Genomic DNA, 23,587 nt, shown 5'->3' with positions numbered 1-23,587 from the left:
TCTCTAGGCTGCAGTTCCTCAAAAATGTCACTCTTAGTTGCACTTGGGGTATTTGTCCTCTCTCAGCTTCTCTGGAGCAAGAGTCTGCTTTCAATAGCCGTCTTCAAACTGTCTCTCATCTGCAGCTCCTGTGCTTTCTTCAAAGTGTCCCTCTTGGCTGTGTCAACTTGCTCCTTCTGTCTAATCTTATATAGTGCTTCAGTAATTTAATTCAGACCCACCCTGAATGGTGGGCCAACACCTCCATGGAAATTATCTCATCAGAGTCATCACCCACAATTGGCTGGGTGCATCTCCATGGAAACACTCAGAGAATTACAATCTAATTAACACTGATAGGTCTGCCCACACAAGATTACATCAAAGATAATGGCATTTGGGGGGACATAATATATTCAAACTAGCACAGGTCCTTTCTGTACAGAGCTGTAGTAGAGAAGGACTCTGCTGGCTGTATTTGTTCTCTGTCCTCCCTGACGCTGAGCAGTCACTTCCTTCTAGTGGGACCTCGGAGGTCCTCAGTGACCCAGCTACAGGGGATGGGCTGGCATGTCCTGCTGCTGCAGTGGCCCTCTGCCCTTGGAACCAGCCTGCCTATGAGCAATGCCTAGACATTGGTGTCTGGACATCAGAAAGAGGGGTCCTTTGCTAACAGGGAGTCTGCTTTAAAATGTCTTCACACACCCCCCAAGTCCACCCAGCTGCTAAACAGCTTTGCAGTGTCTAGAAGCCCACTTTACAAGAGGTGCTCAGTTCAGCAGGTCTCGTTTGCTTTGGTTCTGCAACAACCCACATTCAACCCATGGGTTGGGGATGGAATTCCTAGAGCCCTCATTTACATATTTGTCTGAATAAGCCTTCACAATTAGAGTTTAATTGGTGTGCTGATACATCCCACCATCAATTCAAGGCCACAGATAGGTGCTAATCTAGAGATTACCATCAGTAATCTGACTAATGAATCTATATGAAAAATGCCTAATTAGCATATCAAGGGCTGGCATGTAAATGAGAATGTCAAGGTAGTTCAAATTCCATGGAAACCATTTCTCCTAAACATTATCTTGTCCTTAATATCCTTTTGTAGCCTCAGCAAAAAGGCCTCCCATCTCTTACAGATGTAATCACAAATTTCAAACAAAGTGAAAATTAATGAGATTGTTTTTCTTTAAATGACCATATTAATGCTTCAAACCACTCTTCCCTATTCAAATCATCTCCATCAGGGATTTCAGGCTCATAACTTTCATTTCAATAGATTCATCTCCCAGAATCAAAGCCTTGTTTATCAAACAGCACTTAATATTTTTTTTTTCCTTTTACTGAAAAACTAGTACACATGTCAAAGGAAAAAAAAGGGAAAAGAAAAGAAAATTTTAAAGGCACAAAGGAACTAGTGAAAATCACCCAGAAATTCCTAAATGGAAATACAAATATTAACAATTTGGAGTCTTTTCTTGCACTCTTACATATTATGTAATACTTTTAGATGAATTGCTAAGAACCTAATTTTTGTGAAGAGGCTGCACTATTGCAGGGCAGGGCAGAGTTCTGTACTTAGTGGCTGAGGCAAAGACAGAAGACTCTCTCCGTCTCCCAAAATGGCAAGATCAGAAATGAATGGCGCCATAAAGAGCCCATGTCTTTCATTAATGCTTAAGGCTGAGACTTTATTTATAAAGAGATTCTGAATTCCAGGCCTGTCTCACCCACTCGCCCTTGATACAAGTAGCCTGTTTGTCATGTTAATGAAGAGAGAAGTTCCACGTTCTACAAGACTGCCCCCCCCCCAAAATTGAAAGTGAGAAAAAGATGTCAGCAGGTAAGGGGTGTCACTGGGGTGAACCCGGAAATCACTTTTCCTTTGGAAATCACTTTTCCTTCGGGACCAACCCGCCTGAAGTGAAGGGAGGGGATTTCAGCCGGGATCAGGGCAGCCCCGCACCGTGAGACCCCAGTCCCAGAGGCAAAGCCACAGCCCAGCATTTAGGCACGTGGGTCCCCAACTTGAACAAGCGTCAGCATCCGCTGGAAGGCTTGCTAGACGCAGATTCCGGCTCCCGCCCCAGAGTTCCTATTCGGTAGCTCTGGGGCGGGGCCTGGGAATCTGCATTTCTGCCAACTTGCCGGGTGAGCCAACACTGTGGTCCCAGAGGCACGCTTTGGGAAGCTCCCACAGCTCAGCCGAGGCCCCTGACTCAGGCTCTAGAATCAGACAGACCTGGGTTTATTCGTAGCTCCCCCACTTAACAGCTGTGTGAACTTGGGCAAGTAACTTAAAGGCTGTTTCAGGAAATGGATTGCATCGTGCAAGCTCAGGGGTTAGTGCGTTGCCCAGCTCCTACTTAAGCATTCAAGGCATGATTTTTATTCTTCCTAATCCAGCGCCCATCTGGAATCTTTCTGCCCCTACCAGTACTGCCCTCCCAAGTCCTCTAAAATCGTGGCCCGCTTTCTTTCCTTCCCGACTAGACCCTATAAGGGAAAACAACCTCCCTGCCCTGTGGGGCCTCGCAGCGCCGCCCGCAAGGAGCATCCGCCCAGGCTGGTCCTCGGCTGCCACCTGGTGGCGTGTTCTCGCCTAGCACCGCGTCTAGGCGGCGTTCCCGGGAAGGGAGCTGGGCCCCGGGGCCCAAGGACAGTGCAAACCCCGAGGGCGCAAAACCACACCCAGGCGCTCAGGTTAGGACCAGGAGAGCAGGAGGGCTGCACGGCAGCGGACCCTCGGGACGGAGTCTGGGGGCTTCCGCTGACCTCACAGGCGGCCTGGTCCTCTGAGCAGGACCCCGGGACATCTGGCCGTGGGCATTTCTGAGAATTCCTGGGAACTCAGGGTTTACCCTTTCAGATGCATCTTGCTGCTACTGCCGGAGCCACGCCAGGGAAAAGGGCCCCACGCTGGGAAGCTAGACCCCATGTCAGACGCACTGCTCATCTTACTACAAGGTGATGGGGATGGAAACCCAGTGCTCAAAGCCCAAGAACAATAAAGTGAATAAACAAGATGGTCCTGCCGTTTTGTCTTTCTTCCCCCACTGGAGAGTAGACCTCTTAATAACAGTTTGAAGAGAACCCCAAAATTTGAGGAAACTTGCAGTTATTAAAACTCATCCTGGCTATGAGGCAGTAAGAAGGAATGAGGTCGTGAAACATATGACAACATGGATGAACCGTGAAGACATAATGCTGAGCAAAATAAGCCAGGCACAAAAAGAGAGATATTGTATGTTACCACTAATGTGAACTCTGTGAAAAATGTAAAATAAATGGTTTGTAATGTAGAATGTAGGAGACCTAGCGATAGCAAATAGTGAAGGGGGAACAATAATCTAAGAAGAACAGATAAGTTATGGAGGGAAACTTAATGCTATGGGAATGCTCAGGAATGACTATGGTTTGTTAATTTTGGGGGAGTATGGTAGGAACAAGTTGGAAGCAATGGAGTTATTTTAGGTTATTTGCTTTTCTTATTCCTTTGTTTGGTTATAGTTTGTTGATTTTCTTGGGGTATGGTAGGAACAAGTTGGAAGCAATGTAGTTATTTTAGGTTATTTGTTTTTGCTTATTCCTTTGTTTTGGCTTTGTTTGAAATGTTGTCTTTTTATTGTTTGTTTTTTAATTTTCTGATAAATAAAATTTAAAAAAAAAAAAAAAAAACTTACCCTGTCCTGTTTTTAAACCAGAGGCGGTGGACATGGTATATATAAGTTTCAGCGAAAGGAGGAAAGTTCCAGAATGAGAAGTGATGCTCAGGAAGAGTGGGTTCCATAAGCAGCAGTGGACAGTCAGAGAAGAACGTGAGTCCTGTACGAGGATGAGAAGCAGCTTTGTAGATTAGCCATCAACAATCAGAAGTCCAGCTTATTGACCTCAAAATTGTTTTCCTACAGATTCAAATATGCCCAGATGCACTGTGGGAAAATCCCTTTTCAATGCCAAAACTTTCTGAGGAAAAAAAAAAAAAAAAACACAAAAACCCTCCCAAACTAGTTTTAACCACTTTTGTGTTGTTCTAGCTTGTCTTGGCAGGAAAGAATCTTTCCTTTGTGAACTTGGGGCTTCAAAGCTGGCTTTGTTTTCAAGCAAGGTATTGATTTGGATTCTCAGGAGGGAATCTTGACAGCTCTTCACACTTTGCTTACCTGATGAAGCCAGCCAGTCCAGCCGGGCCCTCATTCACTGATGCGGAGAGAGGGGTACAGAGAAATTCAGAGCCTCCTGCAGCGTGAAGCGTGGAGATGAATGTCAAATCCCTGCCCAGGGCGGTATGAGCCCTGTCCGACATCCTAGGTTCCTGTCCTGGTTTGACTCTGTTGTGTACCCCCTAAAAGACCATGTTCTTTTAATCCACTCTTGTGGGGGCAGAGCTATTATGGGTGGGATCTTTTGATTAGATTGTGTCCATGGAGATGTAATCCTGCCCATTCAAGTTGTTCTTAATCCCCACTGGAGTCCTTTAAGAAAGCTCACAGAAAGAGAGACTCAGAGAAGCTGAGAGAGACATTTTGGAAAGAAGCTAAGATATGTAATCTAGAGTTTGCCCCCAGGAAAAGCCAAGACAGAAGTTGAGACAGAAGCCCAGAGACATTTTGGAGAAAGCCACTGAAACCAGAAGCTAAACCCGGGAGAGAAGATTCAACAGAGCCAGCCATGTGCCTTCTCATGTGACACAGGGACCTCGGACGCCAGCAGCCTTTCCTCAGAGAAGGTATCTACCTCTTGACGCTTCAATTTGGACATTCTCATGGCCTTAGAACTGTAAATTTGCAACCTAATAAATCCCCATTGTAAAAGTCAATCCATTTCTGGTATTTTGCATTCCAGCAGCTTTAGCAAAGCAAAACAGTTCCCTAAGCTTGGAGAAATGACTGAGGACTCTCTGACAGAAGGGGCCATGGGGATTTTTGCATCCTCTGCTTCCTAACCCCCGAGTTCCCAGCTTGGCCCCTTCCCTTGCCACTTCCCCTCTCCTGGCCAGTTCCACATCTGCAAAACAAGGGGCTGAATGAAAGATTCCTGAAGCCCTTGTCTTGGTTTGCTGGGGCCACCATGACACAGCACCACAGACTGATCAGCATAAACAACTGAAATCCATCGTCTCGCAGTTCTGCAGACTGGAGCTCTGAAATCAAGGTGTGGGCAGGGCCAGGCTTCCTCCCAAAGGGGTGGATCCATCCGCATCTCTCCTGGCTTCTGTTGGGTGGTGACAAGCTGCACGTTCCTTGGCCGGGGGCAGGAACACGTGGTCGTCTTGCTTCCTGTCTCTGTCCCTCTTGAAAGGACACCGATCACACTGGACAATGGCCTGCCTGAATCCAATAACATCTTCAAAGATCCTATTCACAAATAAACTCACACGACTGGGGGTGGGACTTGAACGTGTCTTTATGAGGGATATGATTCAATCCCTAATGTACTTGTCGTTGGCTGTCTTTTTTCTTTGTACTTTCTATGATTGGTTGAGGTACACTCTCTTTGACGTCTACCTTTGACACCGTTTTAGGTCTTCAGACATTAAACCATGGCATGTCTGAAGGAGAAAGAGGAGAGAGAGTCTTATCAGCTGGTCTCAACAAAAGCACCGCATACACCCGATGAATATTTATCAGTCAAAAAGGTAGGCACTTATTCCATTTATATGTCTGGATTTTCATAATTTCTTTCCGGAAGACTCAAAAACAGCCCTTCTGGGTTGGATTCAGACATCTGGCAACCGGTATGCAGATGAAATGTACTCGGTTTGGTTTTGGGGGTTAGGAGGATGGTGAGTTACTTGATAAATTAGAGGAAAACATACTTTATATCATAAACACATTTGTAGCCAATCTCAGGGACAACAAGTCACAGAAGAAAGAAAGCGAGGCAAAGAGAAGTCAGTCGTCAGCTGTTTCTCCTCGCTTCACCCACATTAGCAGCTGCCTGGGCCCTTCATGAGACTCAAGACACGGGAGTGGGGGTGGGCTGGGGGAGTAGAGCCCCATTTACCCTGAGCCTCAACTCAGTGGTGCTGGAGAGAGCAGGTAGTGGGGTCAGGCACCCTGACGAGGACAAAACTAGGAATTTTCGATCAGGGACTTTGGTTTTGAGAGCAGCTGGAGCAAGGCATTTAACCACAGTTTTCTCATCCATATTATGGGGACAAAAATGCTGCTCTCACAGGGTGACGGTGTCTTCCGTCCTTCTCTCCCATCAGGAGCCACCCAGCCAGTGCCTGGCATAGAGAAATAATTTGACCAAAGTTAACTGAATAAACTCCAGAATACTCCTGAGTCTGCAGGTAACATCTGCGTATCTCCCCTCAGAGTTGCTTTCTCTAAAGCCAAAAGAGGAATCCAGAAAGCATCAGTTGGGAAGTTGCGATTCTTGCCCTGTCTTAGCCCTTCCTGTTTGGGAGATCTGGGGCCTCCCAGCAGAGCCCTTGGTTTTCCACAACAAAAGAGGGGCAATTAGACCTGCTGGCCACAATGAGGGCAAATGCAGCTCAACAGAGTGAAAGGCTGTCTGTGATCCCACTGTTCTCATACGGTCACACGATTTGGGTAGAAGTTTCCCATCTTCGATGAATGCACCCTGCCTGAGAACACTCAATCACACGATAAATGTGGAATCTCAATGCCAGCTTTTATCTAAGAGGAAAAATGAGAGAGAAAAATCCTGGCCTCCCTGCTTCCCGAGTCTTAAGAATCGGCAATTCTTGCCTCTTCTTGTTTGATTATAATTGATTTTAAGTCACTATGTAGTGGGGAAAACAGAACATCACAAGCAAACTTTGAAGTATCCTTACCCGTCATCTAGAAGTGGAAATGAATTTTACTTCACTGGTTCACCCTGCAGGCTGCAGGTAGATGCGAGATCTCCACTTTGTGGGGAGTATGGGAAAGTCAGGGTGATTCTTCCGGAAGCCCTGTAGTGGAATAACTAAGCAGAATGTGGGTCTGAGTCAGTAATATGACTGCAGGAAGAGATGGCCTCTGGTTCTCTGCCTGGACACATTATTAAGCTTCTGATCTCCCTTTGTGATGCTGTGGTTGTGAGGAACAGAAAAGCAGTATTTCAGTTCATCTCTGCTCGCCTCTTCCCTAATCACTAAAGCCATAGAGGATTCTTCTACTCCCTTCACCCCTTTGGAGCCTTCCCTGATTCTGCAGATCTGCTGCTCTCCCAAACCCAAAATGAAGCACAGCCTGTAAGATGCTATTTCATAAGCGCTATCTTGACAGTTTTGAGGACATGGCTAAAACCACTCGATTCCTCCTCGCAGGCAACTTGCTAAGTCCACACCCCAACCACCTCCCTTGCTGGGTTGCCGTACTTCCAAGCTACAGCTCACATCCAACTGCCAAAAAGTCCAGATACCAAACATCTAGGGATGGTCCCTTTTCCTTAGAGCCCGTAGAATTAGTCACAATACCCAATAAAGCCCAGGAAACCTAAGTCACTCAACTTTCCATACATAAGCTGCCTCCTACAGTTCCAGCTTGTTGTTTCCCTTTACCCTTCCAGGAGTGTAAACCCCTGTGTGGCCCTGAGCGGGAAACTTCTCTCATTTGGAGCTTAAATAACAAAGAGTTCTGCCCTTCATTTATCCCAGCGTCTTTGTGTTGTGTCCCGCCATCCAAAGAATGTATAATCATGCTTAATATCCTATCATTATAAAACACTGTCTGATAGAAATGTAATGCTAGGCATCCAGGTACTTTTAAATTTTCTGCATTTAGAAAAAGTAAAAAGAACCATGTAAACCTGATTTTAAGAATACATTTTATTTTACCAAATATATCCAAAATATTATCAATTCATGTAATCAATAATTTTAAAATATTAATGAGATATTTTGTATTCTTTTTTTTTTCATACTGTTTTAGTTTCCTAGACTGTGCAAGCAAACACCGTGAAGTGGGTTGGCTTAAAAAATGGGAATGTATTTGCTCACAGTTTTGAAGCGAAAAGAAAGTCCAAATCAGGGCATCATCAACGCGTGGCTTTCTTCCTGAAGACTGGCATCCTGGGGCTGGCTGACTGTGACCCTTGGCTCCTCTGTCACTTGGAATAGCACATGGCAGCATCTCCTGGTCTCCCCCTTCTCTTCCAGGTTCTGCCGGTGTCCAGCCTCTTGCTTCCTGTAGCTTTCTCTCTGTCTGAACTCATTCTGTTGATAAAGGACCCCAGTAATAGGATTCAAACCCATCCTGATTGAGGTGGGCCACAACTTAACTGAAGTAGCCTTATCAAAAGGTCCTACTTACAATTGGTTCCCACCCACAGGGATGGATTAGATTTAAGAACATGTTTTCCTGGGGTAAATACAGCTTCAATCCACCACACATACTAAGGCTTCTAAATACAAGGTGTGTTTCAGCATATCTCTACTCAGACTAACCACATTTCATGCTCGGTAGCCACATGTGGCTGGGAGTTGGATGACACAGCCCTAGCACAACACACAGCACATCATGGGTTAGTTGTGAGTTTGCATGTTTATTTGCCCTGTTAGAGGGGATCTCCCTAAGAACAGGGGCCATTCCGTGACCAACTCGTGGCAGCTGCAGAAGGACTCCTTGTGGAATGAGTGATGGGGTTCACTCATCAATCAGGATTGTTGCTGGTCATTGGTAGAAACAGCTCTGATGAAGGAGAGGAGGGAAGGGGTCTGATTTGAGTTAGGAGCACCATGAGACTCTCAGATCATAATACTCAGAATAGAGCCTGGAGCTCGGTCAAGAAGTCAGGATGGAAAATAAAGGTTAGGGAAGCATGGTTTGTGAAGGCAGAAACACACATACCACATGAAAGTGCTGTGGACCGTTTCTAAGGAAAATCACAACATGCGTTGTATGAAAAGAATCCCAGCATGCAGATGCACTCATTATGTCTCTCCTGAATTGTTAGTTATTTGGAGCAGGTCATGACAAGATCGGGATGTAGGTGGGATTCATAGGTAACATCCTTCTATGAGGCAGGGTTCTCCCTGTCAAGTCCTCTCTCTTCCTCTGTCCATTCCTGCAAATGACCAAACAGTTGGAAGCAGAAGTCTCTGGCAGAGTCCCTGCTATGCTGACAGTGCTTCTCAAACTAGTGTGCAAATGTGGGGAATCTTGCTAAATCTTGCTAAATCTTGCTAAAGTGCAGATTCTGACTTGGTAGGTCAGGGTTGGAGCCTGAGATCCTACTCATCTATTCCAACACGTTTCATGTGCTGACACTGCTGGTCCATGGATCACACTTTGAGCAGCAAGGCATTAGGGGGTTAGAGGCTTATGTAAAGCATTACCCATCCTGGGGTTTTGATTTTGAGAAGAGAATCCCAGAAAGAGAGCACTTTGACCACAGGAATAAAGGAATGATGGAATTTCAGGTTTCAGATGGGACTGACAGGACAGAAAACCTCCTCTGAATCCTGCAAACAATACCACAGGAGCAGGTCTGTTACAGATCAGGCCCTTAATTGGTAGTGGCAGTTGTGGAGTTTGAATCCCACCTGCTATACTTCCTAGCTATGTGGGTCGATGCTTTTCATTTCACATCTATGAACCTAAGTTTCCTTATCTGTAAAATGGGCATAAGATCCCATAGCTCACAGGATTTCATGAATCGCAAATGAAATATATGTGACATTACTTGGCATATGCTTGAGGCTCAACAAATGCTTATTAAATCTCAACTAAAATATTTTCCAGTTACCTCTCTAATAATAGTACCAGAGTAAACCCGGTGGGGTGAGAAAAGAATTTTTAAAATGAAGTATGTCTGCTTCTAAGTTGATTATGCCTCAAGGCTTGGGATATTTTTTCCTGAACCTAAATACATTCCCCTTTACAAAAGCAATGCAAATACATTCCAAGCAAATGCCTTAGGGAAAGGGCATAATTTCATCTTTACCTGTTTTTATATTTCTTTACAGTTGCCATGAGAGCATTTTAATAACCTCCATGGAGTTGCAAGTGATGCAGGTAATTGCCATAAGTAATTTAAGGGCTATTAAAACTAACAAACCTCTCAGGTGAAATCCCTTGTTAAGCTGTGATCAGCAGAAAAAGCGTAAAGATCACGTGCAGTGTGAATTCAAGCTCCTCCAGTTAAGCTGAAGAGAACATGTAACTACACAAACATAGAGTGTAAATATGACAGCCCTTCCAGTTCTGATCTTGGATTGGCCCAAATGGAAGAGCCCTGGTGTTCTGATGAGATCTACTTTCTTCAGAAGAGGCAGCTTGATCTCCGGTGAAATTTCCCATTATCAAACTGGTGGTTATTATTTTTTATTCATGCATGCTTCTTGAGATATAAATCATAGTACTTTTGAGTGCAAAGCTCCAGCCTTGGACCAGCCAGTCTCTCTGTGTGGCATGAAGCAATTTTCTTCACCTCCCTATGTGTAAGTGTGAGAATTAGATTAAGTTTAGCTTTCACACAAGGTGGGGGCAGCTCAGGGGAATGGCAGAGAGTCAAGAAGCCAAGCTTTTATCAGTGGCCAGTCCTCCTGTTTATCCGCCCACTATCCTTGCAAGGTGGAGACTGGGGGAAGGGGGATAGAATTTCCTAAAATAGCTTCATAAGTTGTTACCAAACTAGCTCAGACTGGCTCTGCAGTTAAAGAACAAAGGAAAGAGGGGTGGAGACTTGTTTCAAATGTTTTAAGTTTGCCAGAAGACTTGTTTCAAATGTTTCCAATTACAGGGGCCTGCATGTTTCAAATTTGCACAGGCTAGTTAGGCTTGTGAATAGAATGTAACCTCTGGAGTATCCAGCCACTGGAGAAACAGGGGAGGGACTTGCGAGTTAGTCCTAGGGAATAAATACTGCTGGATCGTTGTTCTGTGCGCCAACCCCCCACATTTTGGTTGGGTGCCTGTTCTTGCAAGATCATGAATAAATTCTTTTCTTCTCCACAACTGGGTGAGCGTTTATTCCTTTTTAGGAATAGTGCTTGTTTCTCACATAAGCTAACGCAGGCATGAAAGGAAAAGAATGTATTTTATCCCTTGAAGACTTTTCCCAACTCTAAAATCTTGAATCCTAAACACTTTCCACAATCATAAGTCCATTTTCTGACTATTTTAACAATCAAAAATACAACCAAGAATCAGAAGTAGGCCAAAATGGAGAAAATAGTCTCTTCAACAAATAGTGCTGGGAAAATCAGCACCATATGTAAAAATTAACTTCTCACCATACACAAAAATTAACTCAAAATGGATCAACGGCCTAAATACAAGAGTCAAAGCTATAAAACTCCTAGAAGAAAACATAGAGAAACACTTTCGGGAACTTGTCTTAGGCAATGGTTTCTTAGATTTTTATACCAAAAGCATGAACAACAAAAGAAAAAATAGATAAATGGAATTTCATCAAAATTGAAAACTTTTGTGCATCAAAGTACATTATCAAGAAACTAAAAAGACACCTATAGAATGGGAGAAAATATTTGGAACACACATATCTGATAAGGGTTTAATATCCAGAATACATAAAGAAATCCTACAGTTCAACAACAAAAAGGAAAACAACCCAATTTAAAAAATGGGCAAAAGGATTGAACGGACATTTCTCCAAAGATATACAAATGACCAATAAGCACATAAAAAGATGCTCAACATCATTAGCCATTAGGAAATGCAAACCCAAAACACAATGAGATACCATTTCACACCCACTAGAATGGCTGCTATATTTTTTGATGGAAAAGTGGAAAATAACAACTGTTGGAGAAGATGTACAGAAATAGGAACCCCTGTATATTGTTGGTAGGAATGCAAAATAGTGCAGTCACTGTGGAAAATAGTTTGGCAGTTCGTCAGAAAGTTAAACAGAATTACCATATGACCTGGCAATCCCACTTCTAGTATATATCCAAAAGAACTGAAAGCAGGGACTCAGATATTTGCACACCAATGTTCATAACAGCATTATTCACAATTGTCCACAGATAGAAGCAACCCAAGTGTTTGTCAACAGAGGAATGGACAAACAAAATGTAGTATATACATACAAGGGAATATTATTCAACTGTAAAAGGGAATGAATTTCTGATACATTTGACAACATGAATGAACCTTGAAGCCATCACATTGAGTAAAGTAAGCCAGACACCAAAAGACAAATGTTGTCTTATCTTAATTACATGAAATAATTAAAATAAGCAAATTCATAGAGTCAGAATCTAGAATACAGGTTACCAGGGGCCATGGGAGGGGTAGGGAGTGGGGAGATAATGCCTAATGAGTACAGAGATTCTGTTTGGGGTGATGGGAAAATTTGGTAATGAATGGTAGTAACAGTAAAACAACATTGTGAATATAATTAATGTCACTGAATTTTATGTTTGAAAGTGGTTAAAGTGGGAAATTTTAGATTGCATATATGTTACAGAATAAAAATTTTTAAATATCATAGAACCATACAACACAAAGAGTGAACCCTAATGTAAACTACGGACTATAAGTAAGAGTATAATTATAATAACATTGTTTCATCATTTGTGACAAAGGTATCACACTAATGCAAAATGTTAATAATAGGAAAAATTGTAGTGGCGGGGGGAGTATGGGAACTCTGTGCTATTTGCATGATTTTTCTGTAAACCTACAATTTCTCTAATAAAAAAAAAAAGGTAGGCTGAGAAAAGAAAGAAGACACCTGTGAAGAACCTGAGTACATGTACAAAGTCCACGAGTTCCACACCTCCGAGAACCTTGCCAGTCCATACTCCAGATCAATCTACTCTTCCTTCACACACTGGTCTAATAAACTTCATGGCCCAATTTTTAATTCACAACAGATTCAAAGTAGCAAATTAGAAGAAACAGGCAAGAACATTGACAATAACAAGAAGTGACAGTCCAAAGGAGAAAGCAGATAGAAATCTTCAAGAGAGCAAGGCCTTTGTCTGGTTCAGTTCTGTGTGCCCAGTGCCAGGCACAGAGTAGCTGTTCCATAAATGCTGAATGAATGAATGAATGAAGTCAATGCAGACAAAAAGCACATTCAATATTTTTAAGGACAGTGGTCTGGGAACACTTAGTGCAGGTACAAATGACCACAAATATCTGAAGAGCCTCCTGAGGATGGTTTCACACACAGCAATTAACACTCAGGAGGGAGGCTGGGACTCAGCAGAGGAAATTTAAACTGGGCTCAGTAAGTTCTCATTGATGGTAAGTGACGACTTCTAGTAAAAGATAGTGGATAGGACATGGGGTGTATCTCTGTTCTTTCTTAATTCTCTACTAAAAATTAGAGTAAAGCGTGTGTGTGTGTGTATGTGTGTGATTTCCACAAGAACAAAGAGAGAGGGAAGGATCCACAGTAGACAAGAGATGTCAGCCAATATCTGTAGGCCGGAAAGAATCAAATGAAATTATGGATCTGATAAAGCTTAATAGCAAGAGCCAATGAGGAGCCAGACAGGTCGGGATCAGATCCCCAGAAGGCTCAGAAACCAAAGGCACCCAGCAAGGGGCAATAGGAGCTGAGATGCTCTTCTTGAAATGGGAGGATTAGTTTCAAGTCTCTTGAGAGATGTGTTGAATTCTGTTTCCTTCCCCCACACTGGCAGGAGACTAGAGAAAAAGATCCAGAGCAAGTCCAGCCCCAGGATCCATGGCATATACTAAGGGGAGAGGTACTCATCAGAAAACTAGGGCATGAAATGAAAGTCTACGTACAGATGGGGAGGCCCTGCTGGCCTTGTCTCTGGGCTCTGAGAACACTGGCAGCCTGGGGATATGACCCTCCCACCACCACTCTCCCAGGCAGGAAACTGGAGAGCTCTGCTCTAGGGAAATGGAAGAGACCCTGAGAAAAGATCTCCGAATCCTGGCACTCAATTCCCCATGAATGCTGGATCCCCATCTGTATTAGTTAGGGTTCTCTAGGGAAACAGAATCAACAAGAGAGATCTATAAATATAAGATTTTATAAAAGTGACTCATGCAACCGTGGTTCTGCATGAGTCCAAATCCCATAGGGCAGGCAGCAAACTGGCAACTCCAATGAAGATGTCCGATGAACTCCTCAGGCAGCAAACTAGCAACTTCAATGAACGTGTTCGATGAACTCCTCAGGAACGAACTGGTAATTTTGATGAACTCCTCAGGAAGCACTTCACTGGTTAGCCAAAGAAGAAGTGAAGGTCCTCTATCTGCTCACTTTGAAGTCTTCTATTGATCGGATTAAAAACAGCTGATTGAATTCTCTCATTGTGGAAGACAGTCCCTTCATTGATGTAATCAGTCACAGCTGCAGCCAATTGACTGATGATTTAATAAACCAGCATTCTGGTTTACTAACCAGCCACAAATGTCCTTGAACTAATGGTTAGGACAGTGCTTGCTTGACCAGACACCTGGGTACCATCACCTGGCCAAGTTGACACATCAACCTAACCATCACACCATCCAATCACATTATAGTTGACCTACCCTGACTCTCTCCTGTACCAGCAGACAATTAGGTCTAATATAATATTCTTAACTATAAACAGACAAAGAAACAGAACACTGAAAGTAAACCTCCAACAAGAAAAAACAAGACAAAGCAAATTAACAAAAGTAATTTAGAGGAAATGGAGACAATGAAGGTAAAAAAAAGAACTTTTGGATGTATGGGACACATCCTTAGAGAGGTAAGAAAAAATATCCATCCATGAAAAAAAGAACAGGATGTCATGTTTTTTAAGGAATAGAAAACAAATTAGAACACTTCAAATTTGAAAATATGACATTTAAAATACAAGAATTAGCCAAAAAAACAATAGAAAGTTTAGAATTTAAAGTCCAAGAGAGCTCTCAGAAAATAGAATAAAAAGGCAAAGAGACAAACAATAGGAAATAAGAGGAAATTTGAGTAGCAAACAGCCCAGAAAGACTAACCACTGAATAATAGACTTTCAGCAAGAGAACAGAATAAAATAAGAGGAGGAAATTATTAAAGTAATGATGCATGAAAGATTTCTCATAACTGAGAGACATGAGTATTCTGATTGGAATTGCTTACTGAATGTGCAGCACAATGAATGAAGAAATTTCTACACCAAGTTACACTGCTGTGAAAGTTCAGAACATCAGGGATATAGAGAAAAAAACTACTGAAATCTTCAGGACATAACTAACTAGCTCACATAGGAAAGACTACAAATATGGAAAGTCAGACTTCTCAACAACACACTCAGAGCAAGAAGTCAACAGAACAACAGCTTCAAATTTTGAATGAAAATTTGCATCCCAGAATTCTAAACTCAGCCAAATTATCAATTACGTGTGAAGATGGAATAACACATATTAAGACTTTCAGTGTCTCAAAAACCATTGCTAATGCATAATTTCTCAAGAAGCTACTGAAGGATGCTGAACTGAAATCAGGGAGTAAGCCAAGGAAGAGAAAGAGCTGGGGGTCAGGAAACAAGAGATCTCTCCTGGGAAAGAGACAAAAGGAAGGACCAAGAGTAAAGGTGGATGCCAGGCTTAGAGCACAGCCCAGTTGTGTGGGAGGAGGAGGATGGAGGGCTCCAGAGGGCCATCTCCAAGAACAAGGAAAGGCTGATGTCTTGGGCTAGGTGCAAAATGATAATCACTGGGGTTGCAGGATCTGTTGGAGAGATGGAAAGAATGACTGATGGTGACATAGACAAATAAGCAGGTGGGGAGAAATGAGGTAATTATTGATTCCAAGAAGCAAGATATTCTGAGCAAGAAAGGAAATGTAATTACAAAATACTAGATGAAAATTGGGCAAAATTTCACATTGATTTAAATGAAAAATTATGATATAATCATATTTGGAGAACAGAGGGGAATGCAAGGGTGTTGGATTACATACAGATGCTAAACCCTCACCTTCATATTAAGAATTCAATTAAAAAAAAGTGAAACATGATAAAAATTGATTAATTAAGAAATAGCATTCAATTCGAAAAAGCAAAGAGAGTGGTGGAGCAGGTGACTGCTGTTTTTTGTTTGTTTGCTTATCTTGTCTTTTGACAGCCTTTTAATTCTGTTTGATTTTGATAAAAATATTACTTTGGGAACAATTTTAAATGGCATTAAAAATGAAGTCTCATATAAATAGCCTGACCCGAGCCAGTAATTATGCTGGACCTTGTCACTTAAAAGGTGGAGTCTGCTGCAATTAAGTTAGAATGACCATATTAAGGGGTCTGTGCTGGTTTGATGAATTATGTCCCCCAAAATGCCATGTTCTTTAATGCAATCTTGTGGGGCAGATGTATTAGTGTTGATTAGGTTGGAAACTTTTGATTGAGTGTTTCCATGGAGATGTGACCCACCCAATTGCAAGTGACACATTTGGTTAGGGTGTGACCTCTTGATTGAATGTTTCCATGGAAATGTGGCCTTACAAATTCAGCATGGGTCTTTGATTTAATCACTGAAGTCCCATATAAGAGCTCAGGCAGAAAGGGCTCGCTGCTGCAGCTCACAGAGACATTTTGGAGATGGCCTTTGAAAGCAGACTTTTGCTGACACTTTGCTCCAGAGAAGCTTTGAGAGGACAAACACCCCAAGAACAACATTTTAAAGAACACACAGGAGCTGAGAGAGGAGTGGAACACAGTCCGGGATCAGCAGATGCCAGCCACGTGCCTTCCTAGCTAATAGAAGTTTACTGGATGCCACTGGCCTTCCTTCGGTGAAGGTATATGCATCTGGACATTTTCATGGAGTTCAGACTGTAGATTTGTAGCCAAATAAACCCCCTTTATAAAAGCCAATCCATTTCTGGTATTTTGCATAACAGCAGAGTTAGCAAACCAGAACAGGGTCTGTTCTAGTTTGCTAAAGCTTCCAGAATGCAAAACACCAGAAATGGATTGGCTTTTATAAAAGGGGGTTTATTTGGTTACACAGTTACAGTCTTAAAGCCATAAAATGTCCAAGGTAATGTATCAACAATCAGGTACCTTCACTGGAGGATGGCCAATGGCATCCAGAAAACCTCTGTTAGCTGGAAAGGCACATGGCTGGCGTCTGCTCCAGAGTTCTGGTTTCAAAATGGCTTTCTCCCAGGACGTTCCTCTCTAGGCTTCAGCTTCTCTCCAAAATGTCACTCTTAGTTGTTCTTGGGGCATTTGTCCTCTCTTAGCTTCTCCAGAGCAAAAGTTGGCTTTCAAAGACCGTCTCCAAAATGTCTCTGTAAGCTGAAGCTCCTCTCTCAGTTCCAGTGCATTCTTCAAAGTGTCCCTCTTGGCTGTAGCAAGCTCACTCTTTCTGTCTGAGCTTATATAGTGAACCAGTAATTTAATTCAGACCCACCCTGAATGGATGGGGCCAACACCTCCATGGAAATTATCCAGAGTCATCACCCACAGTTGGGTGTGGTGCATCTCCATGGAAACACTCAAAGAATTACAATCTAATTAACACTGATAGGTCTGCCCACACAAGATTACATCAAAGATAATGGTGTTTGGGGGACATAATACATTCAAACTGGCACAGGGTCTAAGGAAAAATGACAAGACCAGCAAACCCAAGAGTGACCTGAGCCATCACCAAAGTCCAAGGGCCACATCCAAAGGGATGGAGAAAGACTCACTGAAAAAACTCTGAAGAGCATGCTTCCTGATGTCAGGCGAGACCCCCAAGTCTATAATTAAAGGGTTTAAAAATACAAAGAATTTGAAGCAGGACTCCATCTTGAGAAAAATGGCCATTGAGAGTCAGGGTTAGCCTCCAGTTCTGCTAGACAATAATCAGCCTTGTACTTCAGTCTCTGCAGACTCCAATGGGGTAACTAACTGAGAAGCAGGTGGTCCTGCAAAAGCTCAGTAAGGTTTGCCATCCAGGCACATGATGGTGTGGAATTGGGACGCCACAGTGCAGTGATCAGGAATGTACCCAGTGGTTTAAATTCATCTACATTTAAATAAGCAACAGGAGCCCCAAAATCAGGTTCCAGTAGCCATAGACAGGGGCCCACCCATATGTACTCTGGCCCATGATTTCACTGGCACTGAGCCTGGGCAGGGTCGAGTTTGCAGATGGCAGAAGTCATTGGAGACAACAAAATGGGGCTGGCACAGGAAGTGACCTACAGAAGGAAAATAACTAGCACAAGCTAGAAAGAGTCCCTTCAAAATGGTTAAGTTTTAGGTTCAGCTTCGGCGCTTAAAGCTTCCATTACATGAAATATTCACTTATGTAGAACAGCTCATTCCCTGGTAATATGAGATTAATGAGGCATCACCATCTATAAAAACTACTGAACTGACTCATATCAATGGTCTGTCCTGCCCAGTATTCTGTCTTTTAAAGGACATAAAATAGTACAAAATTTGGAAATAGAAGCATCTTTATTTGGAGCCTGGCTCTATCACTGCATGACTTCGAGCAAGTTATTTATCTACTCCCAGTTTTAACTTACTCATCTGTAAAAATATTTCTAGTAACACCTTTTTCTTGGCTGTGGTGTAAAAATGCAATGAAATGATATGCTTAAAAGTATCTTTTAGATATAATTCACCAAACAGATGATAATTAATCTAGCTGAAATGGTGTGTGAATGCTTGGTAGCTATTTTCAAACATGGTTTTCTTATGTATCCTGAAAATTCTTAACTTCTTTTAAGAAGTCCAATTTCTGATGTTTCTATGAATATATCAAAATAAACACACTTACTTATTTTCTGGCACAATAGTTTTCTTCTCCCTTAACTACCTACTTCCTTTAAACTTTATTCCTAGAAAGGAATCTAGAAGGGATCTATGGCAAAGAGACCTTGCTTTGTTAGCCCAACAATGAAAAAATTCATAGAAGTTATGCTATAATAGGTATATATATTTCAAGAGGAAGTTTTATCTTGTATATTTTCATAACAAGGCATACAAATGTGATGGTTAGGTTTATGTGTCTACGCGGCCAAGTGATGGTGTCCAGGTGTCCGTTCAAGCAAGCACTGCCCTAACCATTACTGCAAGGATGGTTTATTAAATCATCAGTCAATTGGCTGCAGCTGTGACTGATTACATCAACGAAGGGAGTGTCTTCTGCAATGAGAGAATTCAATCAGCTAGACTTAATCGAATCAGTTGAAGACTTTTAAGGAAGAGAAACAAAGGAACTTCATTTCTTTTTTTTTTAATAATTTGATTTTATTGAGATATATTCACATACCATACAGTCATACAAAGCGTACAATCAATTGTTCACAGTACCACCATATAGTTGTGTGTTCATCACCAAAATTAGTTTTTGAACATTTTCATTACCACACACACAAAAGTAATAAGAATAAAAATTAAAAGGAAAAAGAACAGTTAAAGTAGAAAAGATCACTGGGTGTTTTTTTTGTTTGTTTGTTTGTTTGTTTGCCCCCGTTTTTCTACTCATCCATCCATACACTGGACAAAGGGGAGTGTGATCCACATGGCTTTCCCAATCACATTGTCACTCCTCAAAAGCTACATTTTTATACAATCGTCTTCAAGATTCAAGGGTTCTGGGTTGTAATTTGATAGTTTCAGGTATTTACTGCTAGCGATTCCGATTCATTAGAACCTGAAAGGGTTATCTATATTATGCATAAGAGTGCCCACCAGAGTGACCTCTCGGCTCCTTTTGGAATCTCTCAGCCACTGAAACTTATTTCATTTCATTTCACATCCCCCCTTTTGGTCAAGAAGATGTTCTCGATCACATGATTCTTCTTCAGCTAACCAGCGAAACGTTTCCTGAGGAGCTCATAGAACACCTTCATTGGAGTTGCCAGTTCACTGCCTGCCCTACGGAATTTGGACTTGTGCACCCCCACAGTTGTGTGAGACACTTTTATAAAATCTTCTGTTTACAGATATCTCTTGTGGATTCTGTTTCCCTAAAGAACCCTAACTAATACAACAAAGGACCTGCTTTGTGAACAAAATAGCATTATGATTTTATACAGAATCTTCACCCACTCACCAAGACTTATTTCTCCTCCCAAACAATGTAAGTAGAACAGGACTTATGTGCAGGACAGATACACATAGAACAACTATAGCACAGCACCAAGAAACCTGAAGTGCTGGAGCAATAGCCTTATCAAGCTCAGGAGAGATAATGGCCCCCCAAGGAAGCTGGAGGACAACACCAGGCCCTGGTGTGAAACTGGCAGGGGTAGGCAAGTCCTTCTGTTACCAGGAGGGAAAAACAAGTCATGACCGAGTGCTGGGAGCAGTGCTGCTTGGGAAAGCAGGAGCAAGCAGAAGCAGCAGCCTATGGACTTGGAAATTAGATCTGCATCTGCAAAGTCCCTAGAGAAGGAGAGCTCCAAGCCACCAGTTTTAACCCTGGTTCTACAAAAGGGGGCCATTGAGAAGAGTGGAGGAAACCACAGGGATGAGCACAAGAAGAGGAAAAGCGTACACATAACACCCCTCCAAAAACAGTTCCTTCCCAAGATGAGCTCACAAACTAAAATTCCATGCAGGTGAGTAAAACTAATGTCAGGAGAAAATAGCCAACAAACTAAACAAAAGAGGGAATCCCTTTTGACAAGATTTTAAATAATAATGCATTCTGCTGAAAAAAAAATGAATTATTTAAATGGGTATGATTTAAATCCTCAATGAGATAAAGGAATGGCGGATGTCCATGTAACAAGAAAAATAAATTATGCAACAAAAAGAGCAATCATGAAGCAAGAACAGATGAAGATCTCTTAAAACCAATTAGAAATACTAAAAACTAAATTGTAATCACTGAAGTAAAATAATCTCAGTAGGAAAGGATAATTTACTAAATTAGAAGAAAGTATTAAGAAAAGGATTCAGAACACAATATAGAAAATAAAGAGATTAAAAAGTATGAATTAGAAGATATATATAAGAGAATAGATTCCTAACCACCTACGTGCCCAAGAGGTGTTATAAAAGCAGAAAATAGAAGGACTGGGGGGAGATTTAAAGGATTTAAAGAGGTGTTCACTTCACTCTCAAAACACTACAAAATTACTGTGAATGGATTTTAAGGCACTAACACCACAAAATAATGGGAGGAACAACTATATACATCCATATATATGCATCTATATACATACGTATAGAAGCTGAGAAGCATCTAGACACATGGAAGCTGACTTAGTGGATCTAAAACTGCTGAAACCTGGCAATTGAGAAAGTAAGAGACAAACTTGTTTTTACTGAAGAACCCCAAAAGTCTTGGGAATTGGTGGCACCAATGGGTAGCATGGAAGGAAGTGGTAAAGTTGGTACTGAAAGCAGGAAACATGGCCAGAAATTCATTTAATATGGACTCAGGGGTCTCAGCATGAGGAAGGCTGGAGGGTGATGGTCTGAGGGGGATTGACCATCAGGAGCAGGAACCTCAGAGCCCCAGAGGAGAAGGAGGAGTCAGTGACGGGAGGCCCAACTTCAGCTGCACCACTATTATGCCTTCTCTACATTGGGGTGCCATGTAAGATATTGTTTGAAGAAAGACATGACCTTTAGGAAAAAATATTTCCCTAAGCCATGATGTTCTTATACCATTGCAGACTGGGGTGTTACATTTGCTGCTAATGTGTCTTCCCAAGGAACTAGACAAATGTGTTGGGATTCTGGCCTTAAGTTAAGACCGTCAAAGAGGACTTAAAGTAAAAGTGCAAGTCGGGGAATGCCAGCTATTAGTTAGGGTTCTCTAGGGAAGCAGAATCAATGAGAGATATCGGTAAATGTAAGATTTATGAAAGTGTCTCATGCAACTGTGGGTATGCGTAAGTCCAAATTTCATAGGGCAGGCAGCAAACTGGCAACTCCAATGAAGATGTTCAGTGAACTCCTCAGCAAACAGACTGGCAACTTTGACGAACTCCTCAGGAAACACTTCGCTGGTCAGCCGAAGAGGAAGTGAAGTTCCTCTATCTGTCTCGCTTAAAAGTCTTCAACTGATTGGATTAAATCCAGCTGACTGCATTCTCTCATTGTGGAAGACACACCCTTCATTGATGTCATCAGTCACAGATGCAGTCAATTGACTGATGATTTAATAAACCAGCCTGTTGGTTTATTAACCAGCCACAAACATCCTCGCAGCAATGGTTAGGCCAGTGCTTGCTTGACCAGACAGCTGGGTACTGTCACCTGACCAAGTTGACACATGAACCTAACCATCACACCAGCCAAAAGGCCCAAGTTGAGAATTTCCCATTTTGTTTCAAAGTCAGTTCATTGTAGATAGAGACAAATCTACGCAAGTTATTCTGACAACCTGCCTTGCTTCAGCTCATCCTGTTGACTAATTATCCTCTTCCTGTGCTTTTGACTAGGAGGGGCAAGTTAAAACTGCCCGGGAGGAAGGAAAAGCCTATCAAAGGTAAGCCTGATGGTAAGCCTGACCTGTGTTTGTTACATATCATCACAGTGATTAACTGAATGAGATCAGACAGCCGAAGTCTGAGACATGGTGCTGCCATTTACTAATCAGTTGACATTGGGCAATTCATCAAACATCCCAGGGCATTGCTTTCCTTAACTATAAAAACAAGAATAATGATACCCACATCAAAGAATTGAAGTTAGGATTTAATAACATAATGAGCAATAAAAGGATTTAATGGGGTATCTGGGATTTAGTAAACACTAGTTCTTTTTATTATTGTTCAAAGGGCCACAAACTTTAGAGGGAAAACAAGCTATTAGAGTTAAGCAGCATCAGTGCTTAGTGTTCCTGAAGGAATAGCAAGGGAAAAGTTGAACATTTAAGATGCAGTTGATTTTTGTCTGCTCTTCAAATGAAAAGTGCTTCAATATCTTCTGTTTCTTCTCAAGAAAATCCACAAACCTATATCTTATAGCTAAATATGACCTGGAGCAGCCTGCACCAGATACTTGATTTTTGTCTGGATCCAATTCTTCTGCAAGGGCAGCTCCTTTGAGGTGGTCCGAAAGTGGAGGTAGAAGGTCAGTGCTCTGGGGAGAGATGCATCCCATGGGTTTTTCCTCCCAGGATCAGCTCTTGGAAGGGACAATGCAGCCCACTTATGAGAGCACAAGCAGTGCTGAACTGGGCACCACGGTGAGAGCTCCAGATTTTGTCTTCCTTGCTCTGTTATCATCATGAAGCCCCATAGGGAATCTCCAGATCACCACTCCTGCTCCTGCAGGTTGTCTTCCCAAAGGTATATGGTATTATGTATTGAAGATTGAAGCCTGACCTCACGTTAGCTAGGGAGTGCATGAAGACAAGCATAAAAAAGAAGATGACCCATTTTATTAAAAACCAGAACCAGTAAAACAGTGGTTCTCAACGTGGGGTCCTGGGACCAGAAGCAGCAGCACCAGCATCACCTGGGAACTGTGAGAAATGCACATTCCTAGGCCCACCCCAGACCTGCTGAATTAGAGACACAGGGTAGAACCCAGCAATCAGTTTTAAGAAGCCCTCCAGGGAATCATATAAGAAAGGCTTGGTGTTTTGGTTTTGTTTTTGTTTTTTGGAAGATTTTCATTACTCAAAAAGAAATTAAAATTAAAATTAAAAAGAACACTCAAAACATCTCACACCCCTTAACCACCCCTCCCCCATTATTTATTTGTTTTTTGGCTTTATTTTCTTACTCATCTGTCCGTACACTGGATAAAGGGAGTATCCGTCGC

The sequence above is a fragment of the Choloepus didactylus genome, chromosome 17 (genome assembly GCF_015220235.1).
Source record: "Choloepus didactylus isolate mChoDid1 chromosome 17, mChoDid1.pri, whole genome shotgun sequence".
NCBI classification, from domain to species: Eukaryota; Metazoa; Chordata; class Mammalia; order Pilosa; family Megalonychidae; genus Choloepus; species Choloepus didactylus.
This window is presented reverse-complemented; position numbering follows the sequence as displayed.